The sequence below is a fragment of the Balaenoptera ricei genome, chromosome 14 (assembly GCF_028023285.1).
Source record: "Balaenoptera ricei isolate mBalRic1 chromosome 14, mBalRic1.hap2, whole genome shotgun sequence".
NCBI classification, from domain to species: Eukaryota; Metazoa; Chordata; class Mammalia; order Artiodactyla; family Balaenopteridae; genus Balaenoptera; species Balaenoptera ricei.
The window spans coordinates 63,749,255-63,770,839 of record NC_082652.1 but is presented as its reverse complement, the minus strand read 5'-3'; positions in this window follow the sequence as shown (position 1 = coordinate 63,770,839).

Sequence of the window (21,585 nt, the reverse complement as noted above, 5' to 3'; positions counted from 1 at the left end):
TACATGTGGAACAACTACTACAGAATGCTGGCAGAAGACCTCAGACTTCCCAAAAGGCAAGAAACTCCCCATGTACCTGGGTAGGGCAAAAGAAAAAAGAAAAAAACAGAGATAAAAAAATAGGGATAGGACCTGCACCTCAAGGAGGGAGCTGTGAAGGAGGAAAAGTTTCCACACACTAGGAAGCCCCTTCACTGGTGGAGATGGGGTGGGGTGGTGGGGGAAGCTTCAGAGCCACAGAGGAGAGTGCAGCAATAGGGGTGCAGAGGGCAAAACGGAGAGATTCCTGCACAGAGTATTGGTGTTGACCACCACTCACCAGCCCGAGAAGCCTGTCTGTTCATCCGCCAGGGCTGGTGGGGGCTGGGAGCTGAGACTCTGGCTTCGGAAATCAGATCCCAGGGAAAGGACTTGGGTTGACTGCATGAACACAGCCTAAAGGGGGCTAGTGCACCACAGCTAGCCAGGAGGAAGTGCAGGAAAAAGTCTGGAACTGTCTAAGAGGCAAGAGACCATTGTTGCAGGATGCATGAGGAGAGAGGATTCAGAGACCGCCTAAACAAGCTACAGAGACAGGCACAAGCCACGGCTATTAGTGCAGACAGCAGAGACGGGCATGAAACGCTAAGGCTGCTGCTGCAGCCACCAAGAAGCCTGTGTGCAAACACAAGTCACAATCCACACCTCCCCTCCTGGGAACTTGTGTGGTCCGCCACTGCCAGGGTACCGTGATCCAGGGACAACTTCCGCAGAAGAACACACTATGTGCCTCAGGCTGTTGCAATGTCAAACAGGCCTCTACCACCACAGGCTTTCTCCGCATTCGGTACCCTTCCCTCTCACAGCCTGATTGAGCCACAGCCCCCTAATCAGCTGCTAGTTAAACCCCATCCTGTCTGAGCGAATAACAGATGCCCCCAGGCGACCTACACATAGAAGTGGGCCAAATCCAAAGCTGAAACCCAGGAGCTGTGCAAACAAAGAAGAGAAAGGGAAGTCTCTGCCAGCAGCCTCAGGAGCAGTGGATTAAATCTCCACAATCAACTTGATGTACTCTGCATCTGTGGAATACCTGAATAGAAAATGAATCATCCTAAAATTGCGGTGGCGGACTTTGGGAGCAATGATATGTAATTTTTTTTCCTCTTTCTCTTTTTGTGAGTGTGTATGTGTATGCTTCTTTGTGTGATTTTTGTCTGTATAGCTTTGCTTTTACCATTTGTCCTAGGGTTCTTTCTATCCGATTTTTGTTTTGTTTTTGTTTTTAATATAGTTTTTAGCACTTGTTATCATTGGTAGATTTGTTTTTTGGTTGCTCTCTTCTTTCTTTCTTTCTTTCTTTTTTTTATTACTCAAAAATTGTTTTATTTTTAAAAATTGTTTTTTATTTTAATAATTTTTATTTTATTTTTTTCCTTCTTTCTTTCTTTTTTCTCCCTTTTCTTCTGAGCCATGTGGCTGACAGTATCTTGGTGCTCTGGTCGGGTGTCAGGCTTGTGCCTCTGAGGTGAGAGGGCCGAGTTCAGGACATTGGTATACCAGAGACTTCCCAGCTCCACATAATATCAAATGGCAAAAGCTCTCCCAGAGATCTCCATCTCAATGCTAAGACCCAGCTCCAATCAACGACCAGCAAGCTAGAGTGCTGGACACCCTATGCCAAACAACCAGCAAGACAGGAACACAACATTATCCATTAGAAGAGAGTCTGCCTAAAATAATAATAAGGTCACAGACACCCCAAAACACACCACCAGATGCGGACCTGCCCACCAGAAAAACAAGATCCAACTTCATCCACCAGAACACTGGCACTAGTCCCCTCCTCCAGGAAGCCAACTGAACCAACCTTAGCCACTGGGTACAGACACCAAAAAGAATTGGAGTGACGAACATGCAGCCTGTGAAAAGAAGATCCCAATCACAGTAAGTTAAGCAAAATGAGAAGACAGAGAAACAAAAAGCAGATGAAGGAGCAAGGTAAAAACCCACCAGAACAAACAAATGAAGAGGAAATAGGCAGTCTGCCTAAAAAAGAATTCAGAGTAACAATAGTAAAGATGATCCAAAATCTTAAAAATAGATTGGAGAAAATACAAGAAACGTTTAACAAGGACCTAGAAGAACTAAAGAGCAAACAAACAAGGATGAACAACCCAATAAATGAAATTAAAAATTCTCTAGAAGGAATCAATAGCAGAATAACTGAGGCAGAAGAACGGATAAGTGACTTGGAAGATAAAATAGTGGAAATAACTACTACAGAGCAGAATAAAGAACAAACAATGAAAAGAATTGAGGACAATCTCAGAGACCTCTGGGACAACATTAAAAACACCAACATTCGAATTATATGGGTCCCAGAAGAAGAGAAAAATAAAGGGACTGAGAAAATATTTTAAGAGATTATAGTTGAAAACATCCCTAATATGGGAAAGGAAATAGTCAATCAAGTTCAGGAAGCACAGAGAGTCCCATACAGGATATATCCAAAGAGAAACACACCAAGACACATATTACTCAACCTATCAAAAATTAAATACAAAGAAAAAATATTAAAAGTGACAAGGAAAAAACAACAAATAGCATACAAGGGAATCCCCATAAAGTTAACAGATGAGCTTTCAGCAGAACCTCTGCAAGCCAGAAGGTAATGGCAGGACATATTTAAAGTGATGAAAGGGAAACACCTACAACCAAGATTACTGTACTCAGCAAGGATCTCATTCAGATTTGATGGAGAAATTAAAATATTTACAGACAAGCAAAAGCTAAGAGAACTCAGCACCACCAAACCAGCTTTACAACAATTGCTAAAGGAACATCTCTAGGCAGGAAACACAAGAGCAGGAAAAGACCTATAATAACAAACCCAAAACAATTAAGAAAATTGTAATAGGAACATACATATCAATAATTACCTTAAATGTAAATGGATAAAATGTTCCAACCAAAAGATGTAGACTAGCTGAATGGACAAAACAACAATACATGCTGTCTACAAGAGACCCCCTTCAGACCTAGAGGCACATACAACTGAAAGTGAAGGGACGGAAAAAGATATTCCATGCAAATAGAAATCAAAAGAAAGCTGGAGCAGCAATTCTCATATCAGAAAAAAATAGACTTTAAAATAAAGACTATTACAAGAGACAAAGAAAGACATTACATAATGATCAAGGATCAATCCAAGAAGAAGATATAAAAATTGTAAATATTTATGCACCCAATATAGGAGCACCTCAATACATAAGGCATATGCTAACAGCCATAAAAGGGGAAATTGACAGTAACACAATCATAGTAGGGGACTTTAACACCCCATTTTCACCAATTGACAGATCACCCATAATGAAAATAAATAAGGAAACACAAGCTTTAAATGATACATTAGACAAGATGGATTTAATTGAAATTTATAAGACATTCCATCCAAAACCAACAGAATACACTTTCTTCTCAAGTGTTCATGGAAAATTGACCAGGATAGATCATACCTTGGGTCACAAATCAAGCCTTGGTAAATTGCAGTGAAGTGAAACCCTATCATGTATCTTTTCTGACCACAATGTTACGAGACTAGATATCAATTACAGGAAAAAAAAAAAAAAAACTGTTAAAAAAATACAAACACATGGAGATTAAACAATTCACTGCTTAATAAGCAAGAGATCACTGAAGAAATCAAAGAGGAAGTCAAAAAAGTCATAGAAACAAATGACAATGAAAACACAATGACCCACATTTTATGGAATGGAGCAAAAGCAGTTCTAAGAGGGAAGTTTATAGCAATAAAATCCTTTGTCAAAGGAAACATCTCAAATAAGCAACTGGCCTTACACCTAAAGCAATTAGAGAAAGAAGAACAAAAAACCCCCAAAGTTACCAGAAGGAAAGAAATCATAAAGATCAGATCAGAAATAAATGAAGAAGAAATGCAGGAAACAATAACAAAGATCAAGAAAACTAAAAGCTGGTTCTTTGAGAAGATAAACAAAATTGATAAATCATTAGCCAGACTCATCAAGAAAAAAAGGGAGACCACTCAAATCAATAGAATTAGAAATAAAAAAAGAGGAGTAACTACTGACACTGCAGAAGTACAAAGGAACATGAGGGATTACTACAAGCAACTATATGCCAATAAAATGGACAGCCTGGAAGAAATGGACAAATTCTTAGAAAAGCACAACCTTCTGAGACTGAACCAGGAAGAGTAGAAAATATAAACAGACCAATCACAAGCACTGAAATTGAAACTGTGATTAAAAATCTTCCAACAAACAAAAGCCCAGGACCAGATGACTTCACAGGTGAATTCTATAAAACATTAGGGAAAAGCTAACACCTATCCTTCTTAAACACTTGCAAAATATAGCAGAAGGAGGAACACTCCAAAACTCATTCTCCGATGCCACCATCACCCTGTTACCAAAACCAGAGAAAGATGACACAAAGAAAGAAAACTACAGGCCAATATCACTGATGAACATAGATGCAAAAATCCTCAACAAAATACTAGCAAACAGAATCCAACAGCACATCAAAAGGATCATACACCATGATCAAGTGGGGTTTATCCCAGGAATGCAAGGATTCTTCAATATACACAAATCAATCAATGTGATACACCATATTAACAAACTGAAGGAGAAAAACCATATGATCATCTCAATAGATGCAGAAAAAGTTTTGACAAAATTCAACACCTATTTATGATAAAAACCCTCCAGAAAGTAGGCATAGATGGAACTAGCTCAACGTAATAAAGGCCATAGATGACAAACCCACAGCCAACATCATTCTCAAAGGTAAATAACTGAAACAATTTCCACTGAGACCAGGAACAAAACAAGGTTTCCCACTCTCACCACTATTATTCAAGATAGTTTTGGAAGTCTTAGCCACAGCAATCAGAGAAGAAAAATAAATAAAATGAATCCAAATCAGAAAAGAAGTAAAGCTGTCACTATTTGCAGATGACCTGATATTATACATAAAGAATCCTAAAGATGCTACCAAAAACCTATGAAAGCTAATCAATGAATTTGGTAAAGTAGCAGGATACAAAATTAATGCACAAAAATCTCTTGTATTCCTATACACTAATCATGAAAAATCTGAAAGTGAAATTAAGAAAACACTCCCATTTACCATTGCAACAAAAAGAATAAAATACCTAGGAATAAACCTACCTAAGAAGACAAAATACTTATATGCAGAAAACTATAAAACACTGATGAAATAAATTAAAGATTATACAAACAGACGGAGAGATATAGCATGTTCTTCGATTGGTAGAATCAACATTGTGAAAATGACTATATTACCCAAAGCAATCTACAGATTCAATGCAATCCCTATCAAACCACCAATGGTATTTCTCACAGAACTAGAACAAAGAATTTCACAATTTGTATTGAAACACAAAAGACCCCTAAAAACAAAAGCAATCTTGAGAAAGAAAAAAGGAGCTGGAGGAATCAGGTTCCCTGACTTCAGACTATACTACAAAGCTACCATAATCAAGACAGTATGGTACTGGCACAAAAACTGAAATATAGATCAATGGAATAGGATGGAAAGCCCAGCGATAAACCCACGCACATGTGGTCACCTTATCTTTGACAAAGGAGGCAAGAACATACGATGGAGTAAAGACGGCCTCTTCAATAAGTGGTGCTTTGAAAGCTTGACAGCTACATGCAAAATAATGAAATAAGAACACTGCCTAACACCATACACAAAAATAAACTCAAAATGGATTAAAGACAAATGTAAGACCAGACACTATCAAACTTTTAGAAGAATACCTAGGCAGAACACTCTATTACATAAATCACAGCAAGATCCTTTTGGACCCACCTTCTAGAGAAATGGAAATAAAAACAAACATAAAACAATGGGACCTAATGAAACTTAAAAGCTTTTGCACAGCAAAGGAAACCATAAACAAGATGAAAAGACAACCCTCAGAATATGAGAAAATATTTGCAAAGGAAGCAACTGACTAAGGATTAATCTCCAAACCTTACAAGCAGCACATGAAGCTCAATATCTAAAAAACAAACAACCCAATCCATAAATGCGCAGAAGACCTAAATAGACATTTCCCCAAAGAAGATATACAGATTGCCAACAAACACATGAAAGAATGCTCAACATCACTAATCGTTAGAGAAATGCAAATCAAAACTACAGTGAGGTATCACCTCACACCAGTCAGATGGCCATCATCAAAAAATCTAAAAACAATAAATGCTGGAGAGGGTGTGGAAGAAAGAGAACCCTCTTGCACTGTTGGTGGGAATGTAAACTGATACAGCCACTATGGAGAACAGTATGGAAGTTCCTTAAGAAAAAAAAATAGAACTACCATACGACCCAGCAATCCCACTACTGGGCATATACTCTGAGAAAACCATAATTCAAAAATGAGTCATATACCACAATATTCATTGCAGCTCTATTTACAATAACCAGGACATGGAAGCAAACTAAGTGTTCATCGACAGATTAATGGATAAAGAAGATGTGGCACATATGTACAATGGAATATTATTCAGCCTTAAAAAGAAACAAAATTGAGTTTTTTGTAGTGAAGTGGATGGACCTAGAGTTTGTCATACACAGTGAAGCAAGTCAGAAATAGAAAAATAAATACCCTATGCTAACACAATCTATGGAATCTAAAAAAAAAAAAAGGTTATGAAGAACCTATGGTCAAGACAGGAATAAAGACGCAGATGTGGATAATGGACTTGAGGACAGGGGGAGGGGGAAGGGTAAGCAGGGACAAAGTGAGAGAGTGGCATGGAGTTATATATACTACCAAATATAAGCTAGAAAGCTAGTGGGAAGCAGCCGCATAGCACGGGGAGATCAGCTCTGTGCTTTGTGACCACCTAAGGAGGTAGGATAGGGAGGGAGATGCAAGAAGGAGGACATATGGTATATATGTATATGTAGAGCTGATTCACTTTGTTATAAAGCAGAAATTAACACACCATTGTAAAACAATTATACTCCAATAAAGGTGTTTAAAACAAAAAGAAACTAATTTTAGGTGATGGGAGGAAAAATCAGAGATACAAAGAAGGAAGAAACATTTTACAATTTAGCTTTATTGTCTGCTTAGTTGTGTGACAGATAAATATATATAAAATGTAGATATCTGGAAGATATTAATTGAAGAAGATTTCTGAAGGAATTGATTAAATTATATACATATTTCATTTGAATACTGTTCTATAAAGGGTCATGGATTCATAAGATGAGTCTAAAGGGTAAAATTGTAATTGGAACACATAGGAATTTGTTATAAAATACCACTCCTAACTATATTTCTTCCAGGTTTCACTATACTGTTCAGTAGGGAAAACACCGAAAACCAAGAGTTTGGTTCCAGGCTCTGTTCAATCTCTAATTAGTAGGATAAACTTAGAAAAGTTAGTTTGCCATCGTGAGCCTCACATTCTTCATTAACTAAATGAAAACATTGGACTATCTAGATATAAGTTAGAGAAGCCTTATCTTCTCAGAATTAAATATACTTAAATGGGTCTAGGAAGTAATACCCCAAAGAATCCCCCTTTCACTATTTTAATGACATTCTGGATGTGGCTCCCCATTCTTCCTCCTAACAGAAAGCCCTGCTAGACATTCTAAGTGTTTGTAAAATAGCCTGCAGGATTTATTTTATTTTAATACTATTTTACAAGATAAAGACTGTTCTTTTTCCCCCACAGCAATCCCAAGACCAGCTGCAATCTATTTGAGTCATCACACTGGACCCCACACAAAGGAGTAGATAATATTAAAAATGAGTTTTGTATAAATGCTTATTAGTTCATGCTAGTGAGAGGTGCTGATTCCCAAGACAGCTCTCAGTCAGTCATTAGCCCAACATTGAGATCAGAGACATCCTCTGAGTGTGATCAATCAGTATATGTATCTCACAGCCCTCTACTCCAAGAGAGTTCAGGTGACTATGACTTCTGTTTGAAAATCATATAGGGCATCTTTTGAGATAATCATATGATTTTTCTCCTTCAATCTGTTAATATGGTTTATCACATTGATTGATTTGCATATATTGAAGAATCCTTGCATCCCTGGGATAAACCCCACTTGATCATGGTGTGTAACCCTTTTAATGTGCTGTTGGATTCTGTTTGCTAGTATTTTGTTGAGGATTTTTGCATCTATATTCATCAGTGGTATTGGCCTGCAGTTTTGTTTTTTTGTGTGTGGCATCTTTGTCTGGTTTTGGTATCAGGGTGATGGTGGCCTCATAGAATGAGTTTTGGAGTGCTCCTCCCTCTGCTATATTTTGGAAGAGTTTGAGAAGGATAGTTTTTAGCTCTTCTCTAAATGTTTGATAGAATTCACCTGTGAAGCTATCTAGTCCTGGGCCAGGTCAGGCCACGTTCCTTGGCCACACAGGGCAAATCAATTTGCTGAGTGAGATGATTCTCTGGTCTGGTCTCCTAATGTAGCAAATTAAAGAGGTTAGATCAGTACAGTAATTTTCAAACAATTTGTTTAATCTATGGAACACCCAATTGATAAAATGGCTAAAAATGGAACTGTCTGCTGCACTCTCATGAAATATCAGTACCATAGCCCATCAATGGAACATTAAGTAGTATTGAATAGAGACCCCAAATCACTGACAGTGTGTACTCAAAAACATAAATAAATTCCTAAGGCTATTGTCTAAGTAAGAGTAACCTAGGCTCTCTATGTATGATCCTATAAGTTTTCAGCTTCAAAAAGGATTCCTCTGACTGCTTTATTTGAGAAAAGGTAAAGAAACAAGCATTTAAAATGATGGGAGAGTTTTTGGGTTCATGTAGGAGCCCAGGAGAAGATTGTAGAAATGTAGATATTGAAGAGATATCAGATCCTGTTAAAAATTTGAATCCAGTGACAATAATCTTGGCTTGAGTGTCAGGAATAAGGTCAGTGGAAAAGTTGACTTCAAGTATTTTTGACCTAAAAACTGTAAGGAGAGTTAACATTAACTTAGATGGGAACATTATAAAGATAATTATTATCTCGGGAAAAAGTAACTCCTCAAAAGAGGGAACTTGCAAAAGCAAAAATGGGATATAATCAAAGAAATACTTGACTAAGTGTCCAAGTTTACCTCTAGCTGATTGTATATCCAGTGTAATCAGGGCAGTACACTTTGGAACACAAAAACATTTTTGTGATGACAAGTTATAGGGTGTTCTAAACCTCAGCCTGATACAAACAAGGTTCTTCCTATAGCACCAAGTCTCCAGCCCTTGGCTCACAAGCAATGTGACATTCAACACAGAAGCACCACAACTGTCATTTCCAACAGGTGACAGGGTGACCCTGGTGTGGAATGTTCCATGAAGTGACCAACAGCACATACTCCAGACTGTAACTGACCCGAAGTCTCACAGTAGGCATCAGGCAAAACAGAAATTTAACCTGTAAATGAGAAACTTCTTTTGGACAATTTGGGCTTTATTTATGGTGACGGCTGTAGATGAACTCAGAGAGTAGAAGTTTGCACAGAGCAAGTAATTAAATTTTATCAGAGTGTCCTTGAGAAAACTACCCACCTTCACCGATTTACCTACGACAGTGACTCTAACAGTATTCTTTACACACATAGCATGTTCTAATAAGTACTTAATGTCAATGAAGTGTCCTTAGTTCATTCTATTAGGTCATGTTCCTCGGTCCCTGCAGGTAGGATGATATAATTGATCTCATTTTTTGGAAATAATGCAATTATTCTTGGTAAAAATATTAGCGTGATATGAGCTACTCTTTCATTATCACCTCACCTCATTATGTTTTTCTTTGTTTTTTTTTTTTTTAATTTGGGTTTTTATTGAAGTATAATTTACTGAAATAGGTAAGGTTCCTCAGAAACCCTAAAATTCTAAGATGTGTGTAGGTGACTTAGTGGGAGCAACACTTCTATGAGAGTGAGATAAGTAGGGTTGCTCAGCAGGAGAAGTTGAACTGTGATGCAGTTATGAGAGCATCAGCTAATCTCAAGGGATTGACACTACTCTGAGTTGACCTGAATTGAGATGAGGGTCTAGGCTTATATACCCAGGCATCAACCAATAACAGGGTACATGCTGTCCTAGGGGAGAATGTAAAAATTCAGGAAAAGCAATCCATTTGGCTGAAGGCAACTTCAAGCGATGAATGCAGATGGGATCCTTTAGCAACAACTTTCCCAGCAGCAGAGAAATAAGCACCTCAGCCCTGAGAGGGGATCGGCTCAGCCCAGAGAGGTCGTCTGCAGTGACTGACTGCTGTGTCCCCCTTACTCTGATTGACTTATTTGATAGTCTAAATTTATCTCTCCTGGAAACAATTGCTCCAGGATTCTGCTTTTTTTTTTTTTTTTCCTCTGAGAAAATTTATAAAAGAAGAGTTAATAGGAAACTGTATTCCCTGTCACTACAACTAGGTCTTCAGCCTCTAATTGATCCTCATGTCCCTCCATTACTACCAGTTCTAGATTTCCCACATTCTACCTAGTGTCTTTTCTGATCTAGGTGACCAACTGTGTAGGCCAGTCCAGATCCTTATTTCTGAAGCATCTGAATGTCTGGACACATGTGCCTTTAAACACAACATAAGATTTGTGGGATGCAACTGTAGCAGTAAGAAAGAGAGAAGTTCATAGTTTTCAATGTTTATGTTAAAAAAGAAGAAAAGTCAGGGGAGAGACAAGATGGGAGAGTAGAAGAATCTTGAGCTCCCCTCCTCTCATGAGCACACAAAAATTATAAATAACTGCTGAACAACCATCAATAAAAAAGAAAGGAATCTACAAAAAAATAATTCTACATTTAAAGGCATAAAGAAGAAACTGCAATGAGATGGTAGGAGAGGTGCACTCACAATATAATCAAATCCTATAACCCCCAGGTGGGTGACCCACAAAAGAGAATAATTATATAATAAAAGTCTCCCACAGGAGTGAGAGTTCTGAGCTACACATTAGGCTCCCCAGCCTAGGGGTCCATCAATGGAAAGAGGAGCCCCCAGAGCATTTGGCTTTGAAGGCCAGCAGGGCTTAATTGCAGGAACTTCACAGGACTGGGGAAAACAGAGAATCCATTCTAAAGGTCACATACGAAGGCACATTCTAAAGGCACATGTACCAAGACCTAGGGAAAAAGCACTAACTTCATAGGAGCCTGTGCCAGATCTACCTGCTAGTCTTGGAGAGTCTCCTGGGGAGGTGGGGGATGGGGGCCAGTGGCTCTCCCTGAGAAGAGAGAAACTGGTGGCAGATATATCAGGGAGTATTCATCTGCAAGAACTCTACATGGAGACTGACATCCTACTTGAGTCGTTAGCACAAAGACTTGGCCCCACTCACCAGCCTGTAAGCTCCAGTGCTGGGATGTCTCAGCCCAAACAACAAACAGGGTGGGAACATAGCCCAACCCATCACCAGACAGGCTGCCTAAGACTTTCTGAGCTCACAGCCACCTCTAGTCATGCCACAAGACACAGCCCTGCCCACCAGAGCCCAAGACCCATCTCCACCCACCATTGGGCAGGCACCAGATCCCTCCTGCCAGGAAGCCTGCACAAAACCCTAAACCAGCCTCACCAACCAGGGGGCAGACACTAGAAGCAAGAAAACTATGATCTTGCAGCCTACAGAACTGAGTCCACAAACACAAGTCAGAACCTACCTTGGGACCAGCTGGTCCCTGACCTTTGGGTGATGAGAACAGAATCTACTGCTGGGAAACATAGGACATCCTCTACAGAGGACCACTTCTCCAAGGTCAAGAAACATAAGTAACCTATCACATACATAAAAATACAAATAGAAATTTAGACAAAATGAGATGCCACAGGAACCTGTTCCAGATGAAGGAACAAAATAAAACCCCAGAAGGAGAAGTAAGTGTAAGCGAAGTGGAGATAGGCAATCTACCTGGGAAAGACTTCAGAGTAATGATCATAAAGATGATCCAAGAACTTTGGAAAAGAATGGATGCACAGAACAAGAAGTTAAAAGAAGTTTCCAAAAAAGAGAAAATATAATGAACAACACAACAGAATTCAATAATACAATAAATAAAATGAAAAACACACTGGAAGGAATCAATAGCAGTATAAATGAGACAGAAGACCGGATCATGGAATTGGAAGACAGAGTGGTGGAAATTACTGCCATAGAACAGAAAAAAGAAAAAAGAATGAAAAGAAAACAATTTAGGAGATCTCTGGGACAACATCAAATGCACTAACATTCACATTATAGGTGTCCCAGAAGAAGAGAGAGAGAAAGGGCCTGAGAAAATGTTTGAGAAGATCAACAACTGATAAACCTTAAACTCATCAAGAAAAAAAGGGGAGGAGGAGCTTCAAGATGGCAGAAGAGTAAGACACGGAGATCACCTTCCTCCCCACAAATACATCAGAAATACAACTACATGTGGATCAGCTCCTACAGAACACCTACTGAACGCTGGCAGAAGACCTCAGACCTCCCAAAAGGCAAGAAACTCCCCACGTACAGGGGTAGGGCCAAAAAAAAAAAAAAAAGAAAAAACAGGGACAAAAGAATAGGGATGGGACCTGCACCAGTGGGAGGGAGCAGTGAAGGAGGAAAGGTTTCCACACACTAGGAAGCCCCTTCGAGGGCGGAGACTGCGGGTGGCAGAGAGGGGAGCTTCGGAGTCACAGAGGAGAGCAGAGCAACAGAGGTGAGGAGGGCAAAGCGGAGAGATTCCCGCACAGAGGATCTGTGCGACCAGCAATCACCAGCCCCAGAGGCTTGTCTGCTAACCCGCTGAGGCGGGCGGGGGCTGGGAGCTGAGGCTCGGGCTTCAGTCGGATCCCAGGGAGAGGACTGGGGTTGGCTGCGTGAACACAGCCTGAAGGGGGCTAGTGCACCACAGCTGGCTGGAAGGGAGTCCGGAAAAGGTCTGGAGCTGGTGAAGAGACAAGAGATTTTCTTGCCTCTTTGTTTCCTGGTGTGTGAGGAGAGGGGATTAAGAGCGCCGCTTAAAGGAGCTCCAGAGACGGGGCGCGAGCATCGGCTATCAGCGCAGACCGCAGAGATGGGCATGAGACACTAAGGCTGCTCCTGAGGCCACCAAGAAGTCTGTGTGCAAGCACAAGTCACTATCCACACCTCCCCTACCAGGAGCCTGTGCAGACCACCACTGCCAGGGTCCTGTGATCCAGGGACAACTTCTCCGGGAAAACGCACGGGGTGTCTCAGGCTGCTGCAACGTCACTCCAGTCTCTGCTGCCGCAACCTCGTCCCGCATCTGTACATCTCCCTCCCTCTGGCCTGAGTGAGCCAGAGCCCCCGAATCAGCTGCTAGTTTAACCCCATCCTGTCTGAGTGAAGAACACACGTGCTCAGGCGACCTACACGCAGAGGCGGGTCCAAATCCAAAGCTGAACCCCGGGAGCTGTGCGAACAAAGAAGAGAAAGGGAAATTTCTCCCAGCAGCCTCAGGAGCAGTGGATAAAATCTCCACAATCAACTTGATGTACCCTGCATCTGTGGAATACCTGAATAGACAATGAATTATCGCAAATTGAGGAGGTGGACTTTGGGAGCAACGATATATTATTTTTTTCCCTTTTTTTCTTTTTGTGAGTGTGTACGTGTATGCTTCTGTGTGTGATTTTGTCTATTTAGCTTTGTAGTAGACAAACCAGTGTCTTCTGGTACAGCACATGCCCTCAGGATTTGGGGCAGCTTCCAAAACATTGGAAGGACGTCCCAAAAGTGCATTTTTTGACATTGTGTGCAATGCTGGGGCAAGCCCACTGCTCACCTGGCAGGAAGTTGTGGGAGTCCTTCGGATTCATGCAAACAAAGCCTTCCCTGTTCATGTCAAATATGAAAGGGTTTCCCACGAGCCAGAGGCAAGAATTGTCATGAGCCACCCTATGGCCCTGCATGGAACATAAGCGTCAGAGGCTTAGACGGGTAGTGTTTTCTTTCACAGATGTATCAACGTTGGGTTGGAAGCGGCTGCTTTGCATCTTTCATGACCACAAGCCCCTCATGCGAGAAGGAAAGAAAGGCCAGATTAACCCTATGGAATGAAAATTTTCCCAGAGGAACCAGAACATGTGATTGAATGGACCAGAACAAACGGGTCCTGCAGGCCTCCCTCTGGTGGGAAGGGACGTTGCATTTTGCATGTGAAATCTGGAGCAGGTGATGCAATAATGGGGCCATGTAAATCTTCATAATGCCCATAGGGTGTTGAGCTAGCGAAAATGTGGCCTTAGCACTGGAGAGGGTAAAGCCTTTTGCACGGCCAAAAGCAAGTTGTACCTAGGATTACGGGCCCTGTTCCTTAGAAGAAAAGGAAGGGCCTGAGCACTGTGTTCTATCCCTAAGATGAAGAGGTTTGTGAAGTGCTCAGCCTGGAATAAAGTGGCATGGAAGTCATTTGACATGATGCTACTTCCGAGGTTGTGTCAAGCTGTGCTAAGCTCTGTACTCTAAGGGCGGATAGGAATGTGGTCGTTCACACACTATGAAGAGGATGGCTCCCCGAAGAGAATAAGAGATGTGTTTCATCGAGACACAATGAATGAAGGTTGACGCCAGTGGTTGTTTCAGGGTGTGGAAAGAGTAGGCAGGAATGGGGGCAGCTTAGTGAAACGTTTGCAGGTCCTTGCCGCCCTACCTTTCCTAGTGTTCCACAGAAAGCTGCACAAAACTCCATTTTCCAATTCCCACAGGAGTGAAAGTCTCTTGGACGGGGTGGATAGAAATATGTATCATGAAATGGGTGTGTTTCTCACAGTGGATGATGGGAGATCTTCTATTCCCAGGATACTTTCCAGGCACGGCTGTGACCCAAGTGTCATAAGCATGTGGGGTTATCTTTCATAGAATGAATGTACCGCTCATGTGTCTACACACTGTTTTGAGCCATTCCTCAAAGCAGGAATGTACCATGGACTGGAAGCTAAGTCCTGCTTAACGCCTGTGAACCAATTCGTTTAACCTAGTAACTGGCATGGCTTTTGAGAGCAATTTCCTTGCAGTGGCAATGTTGTTTTCTTGAAGGGCAGTGATGGGTGGCCTGGGAAGGATTGGAGTGCTTTATGCCACACACTTGACAATCTCACATGTGGAATTCTCATGTGAGGTTCTGCCACATAGAGGGGGCTCCATGCGGCAGAAAGCAAAATCTTTCAGACAGTTGAGTCCAACACGAGTCCCAAGGTGAGAAGGTGGCATGCTGTTTTGTAGTGAAAAGACGAATGAACTAGGTCCTGTGGTTCCTTCACTATAGGGAACAGGGAGTTGCAACATGATGACTAGTGCGTCTCACACTACTGCCCTTTCAAGCGACTGCCCTCCTGCCCCCATAATCTCCGTATTGGGAACTCCAGTAGCAGGGAGGACCTCACCAGGGCACAAAAGCCTTGCTTCCCACTGCAGAACTCTCCTGCATTTCTTACCAATCACATGAGTAACTTTCGATGCAGGGTGTTTTTGCTGGGAAGGCACTTGGGACCCAGGGCATGGGGGAGCTGGTGAGAGGTTGGAGCCACCTGCTCAACTAGGCTTTCTAAGGTTGCATGGGCACACTGGGTGATGCCCTGCAATTCTGGGACACACAAGAGTGAGAGCTTTTCCCACAGTGAGGAAAGACAGGTTTCCCATTTAGTACACAGATGAGTTTCTCAGAGGTTGAGGCAATAACTTTGATGTGCCACCATCTCTTTGTGTCTGGACTTCAACTATCCAAGTAGCATCAGAGGGCCGGCTTTTCTTTCAGAGCCGCGGGACAGTCAGGTTTGTCCAAAATCCCTGAAATGACTTTGGTCGAATGAGAACATGAGACAAAACTAGAAGATGGGATCGGCTTTACTGTACACAAGGAAGAGCTTCCCTCAGTGAGCACAAGACGGTTTGGAATGGACCCGCCAAAACGTGTCACTTGTTGTGTTCCCTCGGGGAAGGGAAGTTCCTTCGTGCAGGGGACCTAGGTTGTGGTAGGTGGGGCTACACTTGCATATGAGCCACTGGTGATTTCTCTGCACCAGGAACTTGCCAAAGTGCGCTCCCTGAATCTGGAAGGCAGGATCTTTCACAATGCTTCTTCGAGCCAATGTCTGCCTGGTAGAATGAGGCAGAATGTGACTTAACGAAGGTGAAGACCTGCGATGGTCCACATTCTTTCCCCACGTGGGTGCCATGTCTTCTGCAGTGTGTGTCCTCTAACATAGTGTTCCACGGATCTGTCGGCTCTTTGGAAGGCATTCGACAGCTGCACCAAGCTCTGTGTTCCTCAGGCGGAAAATCTTGATGGTCTTTCACCATGGACGAAAGGGTTGCTTGCCTTACAGAAAGCACATGTGATGCTTAGAAGTGAAACAAATGCAGAGTGAGAAAGACTAGTATCTTCTGGTATGGCACATGTCCCAAGTATTTGGGGAAGCTATGAAAGTGTTGGAAGGATGAGCCAAAGGTGCATTTTTTGACACTGTGCACAATGCTGGGGCAAGCCTGGTGCTCCCAGGCAGGAAGGAGTGAGAGCCTTTCAGATTCATGTAAAGAAAGCCTTCCCCATTCACGTCGAATATGGAAGGGTTGCTCACAAGCCAGAGGTAGGAACTGTGATGAGCTACCCTCTGGCCCTGCAGGTAACATAAGTGTTGGAGGGTTAGGCAGTTAGGGATTTCTTTCACAGGTATACCAATGTTGGGTTAGAAGCGGCTGCATTGCATTTTACTGATTGAGAGCCCCTCAGGCGAGAAGGAAACAAATGCCAGATTAACACTACGGAATGAAAAATGTCCCAGAGGAACTGGAAGACATGGTTGAACTTACGAGCACAAACAGGTCCTGCAGGCCTCCCTCTGGTGGGAAGGGACATTGAATTTTGCATGTGAAATCTGGAGCGAGTGATGCAATAAGGGCGCCAAGTTAATCTTCATAATGCCCATAGGGTGTTGAGCTAGCGAAAATGTGCTCTTGGCACTGGGGCGGGTAAAGCTTTTCGCATGGCCAAAAAAAAGTTGCATCTAGGATTACACCCGCTAATCCTTAGAAGAAAAGGAATCACCTGGGCACTGTGTTCTCTCCATGAGAAGAAGAGGTTTGTGAAGTGCTCGGCCTGGAGTGAAGTGGTGTGGAAGTCATGCGACGTGATGCTATTTCCGAGGTAGTGTCAAGCTGTGCTGACCTCTGTACTCTAGGGGTCGATAGAAGTGTGGTTGTTCTCAAACTATGAAGAGGATTGTTCCCCAAAGAGAAAAAGGGATGCGTTTCATTGAGGGGCAATGAATGAAGGTTGACAATGGCGGTTGTTTCAGGGAATGGAATGATTAGGCAGGATTGGGGGCAGCTAAGTGAAAAGTTTGGAGGCCGCTGCTGGCCTACCTTTCCCAGAGTTCCCTGACAAGCTGAGCAAAGGTCGGTGTTCAAAGGCCCAACAGGAGTGTACGTATCTCACACTGGGGGGGAAAGAAAGATGTATCGTGAAATGGGACTGCTTCCCACAGAAGCAGATGGGAGACCTTCTATACACAGGATCCTTTCAGGGCTCAGACATGATACAAGGGCCCTAAGCACGAGGGGTTTTCTTTCATAGAATGAGTGTACCACTCGTGTGTCTACACACTGCTTTGAGCCTCTCCTCAAATCACGTATGAACCATGGAGTAAACACCAAGTCCAGTTAAGGCCTGTGAACACATGTGTTTAGCCTAGTAACTGGCAGGGCTTTTGAGAGAATACTCCTCACACTGGCAATGTTGTTTTCTTGATGGGAAACGATGGATGGTATGGTCCACATTGGAGTGCTTTCTGCCAAATGATTATAAAACTCAAACGTGGAATACTCAGGTGAGGTTCTGCCACCCAGAGAGAGCTCCATGCGACGGAAAGTAAAGCCTTTCAGAGAGTAGAGTCCAACATCTGTCCCAGTGCGACAGGCTGGGCCACGGTTCCCTAGCTGAAGAATGAAGGAACTAGGCCCTGTGTTTCTTTCACTACGGGGATCAGGGAGTTGCGGTATGATGCCTGGAGTTGTCTGCAAGAGTGCCCTTTCAAACCACTGATGTCCAGTCCCCATAAGTTCTGTAGTCGGAAGTCCAGTAGCAGGGAAGACCTCTCCAGGTCATGAAAAGCCTTGCTTCCCATTCCAGAACGCTCCTGTATTTCTTAACAGCCAGATAAATGAAGTTTGTTGCAGGGTGTGCCTTGCTGGGAAGGCATTTTGGACCGAGGGCGTGAGGCATCTAGTGAGATTCTGGAGCCATCTGCTCAACCAGGCTTTCTAAAGTTGCATGACACACTTCGTGATTCCCTGCACTTCCGGGACACACAGTATTTAGGGCATTCCCAAACGTGAGGAAAGCCAAGTTTCCCACTTAGTACACGGATGAGATTCTGAAAGAGAGAGGCAAGATTTTGATGTGCCGCCATCTCTCAGTGTCTGGATTTATGATATCAAGGCAGCTTCAGAGGGCCAGGTTTTCTTTCAGAGCCACAGGACAGTCAGGTTCGTCCAGATTCCCTGAAACGACTTTGAGTGGCCCAATCGAGGATAGGAGTCAAAACTAGAAGACGTGGAAGCTTTTCTGTACACAAGGAAGAGCTTCCCTCAGTGAGCACTAGATTAGTTTGAATGGACCGGATAAAAATTTCACTTGTGGTGTTACTTCGGGAAGGGAAGTTTCAACTTGTGGGGCACCTCGGGAGGCGTAGGTGGGGTTACACTTGAAGATGAGCCATTGGTGATTTCTCGGCACCGGAAACTTGCCAAAATGTGCTCCCTGAATCTGGAAGGCAGAGTCTTTAACAATGTCAAGCGGAGCCCATGTCTCCTGGGAAGAATGCGGCAAAATATGGCAGAAGGACAGCGAAGACCTGCGAGGCTCCGTTATCCTTCCCCAAGTGGACGCCATGTCGGCAATGTGTGCCCTCTAGCACAGGGTTCCACGCATTTGCCAGTCGGCTCTTTGAGAGGCATTTGACAGCTGCACCACGCTCTGTGTTCCTCAGTTGGAAGGTCGTCACGGTCTTTCACCCTGTAAAAAAGGGCTTGCTTGCCTTACAGAAACCACATGTGATGCTTAGAAGTGAAATGAATGCAGAGCGAGACAGACCGGTGTCTTCTGGTACAGGACATGTCTCCAGGATTTGGGGCAGCTTCTGAAGCATTGGAAGGACGTGCCAAAGGTGCATTATCTGACAATGCGTGCAATGCTGGGGTAAGGTTGATTCTCCTGTGACAGCAAGGCGGGAGAGTCCTTCGGAATTCATGCAAAGAAAGCCTTCCATGTTCCCATTCAACACGGAAGGTTTGCTCACAAGCCAGAGGCAAGAACTGTCATGAGCCACCCTCTGGCCCTGCATGGAAAATAAGCGTCCCGGGCTTCAGCAGGTAGGGTCTTGTTTCACAGATGTATCACCAAAGGTGGGAAGTGGCTGCTTTGCACCTTTTTTGAACGTGAGCCCCTCAGGTGAGAGGACAACAAATGCCCGCTTAACCTTACCAAATGAAAACATTCCCAGAGGAACCAGAAGAAGGGGCAGAATGGAGCAGCACAAAGGTTCCTGCAGGCCTCCCACTGGCTGGAAGGGACTATGAAGCTTGTGTGTGGTATGTGGAGAGGGGGATGTGATAATGCGGCCAAGTAAACATTTATAATGCTCATAGGGTTTTGAGCTAGTGAGAATGTGGTGCTGCCGCTGGAGACAGTAAAGACTTTCACATGGCATAGTACAAGAGGTTGCAGGTAGAAGGAGTGTGGCTGTGTTCGTTAGAAAAAGAAGGAAGAGCCTGGGCACTGTGTTCTCTCCCTAAGAGGAAGAGGTTTGTGAAGCACACGGCTAGGTGTGAAGGTGGTGTGGAAGGTATCCACCGTGCTGGACTTTACCAGGTAGTGTCAAGCTGTGCTATGCTCTGTAATATAAGGACTGATAGGAGTGCAGTCATTTACACTCTGTGAACAGGATGGATCCCTGAAGAGAAAGAGGGATGTGTTGCTTCGAGGCGCAATGAATGAATGTAGGTGCCGACGGTTGTTCCATGGTACAAAAAGAGTAGGCAGGATTGGGGGCAGCTTAGTTAAACGTTTGCAGAGTGTTGCCACCCTACCTTTCCCAGCGATCCATGGCAAGCTGTGCAAAGCTCCATGTTCCAATTTCCAACAGGAGTGAAAGAGTCTTGGACTGGGTGGATAGAAGTATGTATCATGAAATGGGTGTGCTTCTCACAGAGAATGATAGGAGACCTTCTATTCCGAAGATCTTTTCAGGGCACGGATGTGAGCCAAGTGTCATAAGCACGAGGGGTTTTCTTTCGTAGAATGAAGGTACCACTGGTGTGTCTACAACACTATTTTGAGCCATTCCTGAAAGCAGGTACCTAGCACGGATTAGAAGCCAAGTTCCGCTTAAGGCCTATGAACACGTGCCATTAGCCTAGTAACTGGTAGGTTTTTGAGAGGCTTTTCCTTGCAGTGGCAATGTTGTTTCCTTGAAGTGGAGCGATGGGTGGCATGGGCCAGATTGCAGTGCTTTCTGTCACATGCTTGCTAATATCACATGTGGAATTCTCATATGAGTTTCTGCGACCCAGATGGGGCTTCACAGGATGAAAGGAAGGCCTTCAGAAGGTAGAGCCCAAAATGATTCCCACTGTGAGAGGGTGGCCTTCTGTTTTGTAGTGAAAGGACGAATATACTAGGTCCTGTGATTCCTTCACTACAGTGAACAGGGAGTTGCAGCAGGATGCCTAGGGTGGCCCACAATATTGCCCTTTCAACTGACTGCTGTCCAGCCCCCATAATCTCTGTATTGTGAAGTCCAGTAGCAAGGAAGACCTAGCCAGGGCACTAAAAGTCTTGCTTCCCATTGGAGAATGCTCCTGCATTTCTTACCACCCAGATGAATGACGTTTGATGCAGGGTGTTCTTTGCTGGAAGGCACTTGGGACCCAGGGCGTGCAGGAGCTGGTGAGATGTTGGAGACACCAGCCCAACTAGGCTTTCGAAATTTTCATGGCACCGTGGGTGATGCCCTGCACTTTGGGGACAAACAGGTGCGAGAGCATTTCCCACCATGAGGAGAGCCAGGTGTCCCACTTAGTACCCAGATGAGTTTCTCAAAAGTAGAGGTAAGAACTTGGATGTGCCGCCATCTCTCAGTCTCTGGAATTACCCTAACCAAGTAGCTTCAGAGGGCCGGCTTTTCTTTCAGAGACATGGGACAGTCAGGTTCGTCCAAAATCCATGAAACATGTTTGAGTGCCCCGAACGAGGACATGAGACAAAACTAGCAGACGTGATCAAATTTACTGTACACAAGTAAGAGCTTCTCTTAGTGAGCACAAGCCGGTTTTTAATTGACCGCCAAAAAAGTGTCCCTTATTGCATTTCCTCGTGGAAGGGAAGTTTCTAACTGAAAGGGAAGTAGGGTGTGGTAACTGGGGGTACACTTACACATGAGCCATTGATGAATACTCTGCACCGGGATTGGGACACTAGGCTGGTATCTAGGTTAATGTTCGATGCATCCACTTAACAGCTGTTCTCTATAGCGGGTTCCGAAGGCTTT